Source organism: Ostrea edulis, unplaced genomic scaffold (genome assembly GCF_947568905.1).
Source record: "Ostrea edulis unplaced genomic scaffold, xbOstEdul1.1 scaffold_51, whole genome shotgun sequence".
Taxonomy (NCBI): Eukaryota; Metazoa; Mollusca; class Bivalvia; order Ostreida; family Ostreidae; genus Ostrea; species Ostrea edulis.
In genome coordinates, this window is record NW_026606017.1 from 32,051 (window position 1) to 34,784 (window position 2,734).

Sequence of the window (2,734 nt, forward strand, 5' to 3'; positions counted from 1 at the left end):
AATAAGATTCTCGATTATTTAACAACACAAGAATCGTTTTACAAAATGCATGCTTCGGTCCATCTTTCCCTCCCTTCTACAATCGTATTCATTCTCAAGTCAAAGTACTTTCTCCGATTGCTACCATTACCTTAAGCGTCGAAAAGACTTTGACAGGCGTGTCCGAATAAACGGTTAACAGACGTCTCGACTCTAGGGAAGTTCGGCTCTACGTGTTCTAAACATCTCGAGTGATTTTATAGTGATAAACGTCTATGATTTTCGACATTTGTGTATCAATGTTTTATGAATATTGTAGACTTTTTTACTCATAAAGCAAAGCAATGTTATTGCAAATTTTTAGGTCTACTTACAAATGTATTAACCCCGAGATCCGCCACTAATTAGTTACACAAGTTGTGTGGTTACAACAGTCTTCACTTATCATTTTAATTTCATTGGATGATAAAATAGATAACGTTAATATTTTGAATACCTTGTATACGCAAAAGAATTTAACTATACGATGTTTATTTTTCAAATAATAACTTCAGTGGCGAATGGGCGGATCCCCCGTCCCATTCCCATTCCTCACGCATAGTACTAATTATTTCCCCAGCCACTTAATGACCAGATATACACGACTATTGAATGTAAAGCACTGTTCAGTCATTGTGTACTCCCAATTAATTAACAATCTACCCTCGTAAATCATAATCGCTACGCTTCGTTGGACATGAAACCTTAAATCAATCCATTGACACTACTTGGTCAACGATTTTGTATTGTGATACATTTCTATGATTTCGGACATTTATATATCAGGATTATCTGATTTATTTATCAGTGTTCAAAAAGCAAAGTACATATACCGTTACAACGATTTTATACCTACTTCTTATAATACCCCCCTGGATCTGCCACTAGCTAAATTAATTCTGGTGATGCCTATAGCAGCGGTACATGTACTCACCTATCATTCTAACTTAATGAAAGTTAAAATAAATGTAGATATAATGTAAACATTTTGAATACTTTATATATATATATATATATATATATATATATATATATATATATATATATATATATAAAGGCATGCTTTCATCATATGATGTTATGTTTATTAACTTTAGTGGTGGATAACCGAGATCGACACTCCACCCCTACTTCGCACAATTCAATTTCCAATATTGACAAGCGGCCCATTTTCACCAGATAGACATTACCCTTGAACGTAAAACACTGGTCAGTCATTGTGTATTTCTAATTAACAAACTTCATCATTGAATACAGACCGTTATGTTGCCACTGACACTACTTAGTCGTGAGTTGATTTTGTACGTGATAAATTCCTATGATCTTGACTCGTATGTTTCATTGCTTATTTGGAGTTTTTATTTGTTTGGTTTTTCCCCCTTCTTCTTCAAGAGCAAAGTATTGATATTGCAGTTTAACCCCCTGGAACCGCCATTATTAGGTAGACGTATAGTGTTGATCTACTAATTAGGTAAATGAAGTCAATGGATATCTGCGGTAATATTTAGCGTTATTCACTTAATATTAGCTTCCTAACTATATTGAAAGTTGAAATAAACAACGTTAACATTTCGAATACTTTAAATATCTAGGATACATAATCATACGAGGATTATTTTTTAATATTTTGAAATTAGAAAAACAACTTTAGAGGCGGAGGAGCGGAAGCCATCCCTCTTCCTGTAGGATTTATGGTCCAAAATTGACAAAAGGCTCGTTTTGACCAGATAGAAATGGCACTTTCAAACGGAAAATATTGGTCAGTCATTGTGTACTTCCAATTAAAAAAACTACTCCCATTGTAACTCTACTTAGTCCCTGGTATTCTACAATGTACAATTTGAATATTTCATATCTGTATGGTATAAACAGTCACACGATGTTTAGTTCGGAAATTTAAAAAAAATGTAATGGGGACTGGTCAGTCATTGTGTATTCCCAATTAACAAACTACCCTTTTAAATCCTACTCGTTACGGTTCGTTAGACACGACAACATATCCGAACTAGTCTTGTATATATGGGTGTACTTGTTTATTGTAATTAAGGTCTGCTTCGCAATGAAAACCTGTTATCATTGACAATTAATTGTTATTCCACTTAGCCATCGATTTTTTATGTGATACATTTCTATGATCACGGACATTTATATATATATCAGGGTTGTCTTGTCAGGGTTTATTTATCATTATTCCAAAAGCAAAGTACTGTTATCACGATTTTATGCCTACTTCTTACCCCTCTGGATCCGCCACTAGCTAGATAATTTTGGTGATGCCTATAACAGCGGTACTCATCTATCATTGTAACATTATTGGAAGTTAAAATACAAGTAGATATAATGTTAACATTTTGAATACTTTACATATATACATGTTAAGGAATTCATCATATGATGTTTATTAACTTTAGTGGTGGATGACCGAGAGGGAACATCCCCCTCTCCCTCGCACAATTCAATTTCTAGAATTGATAAGTGGCCCATTTTTACCCTTGAACGTAAAGCACTGGTCAGTCATTGTGTAATTCCAATTAACGAACTTCACCATTGAGTCCTGACCGTTACGCATCGTCAGACACTAACCCACTAATACTACCTAGATACTGATTTTGTACGTGATAAATTCCTGTGATCTTTACTAGTATGTTTCATTGTTTATTTGGAGTTTCTATTTGTTTGGGTTTTCTATTTTTTCTTTCTTCAAAAGTAAAGTATT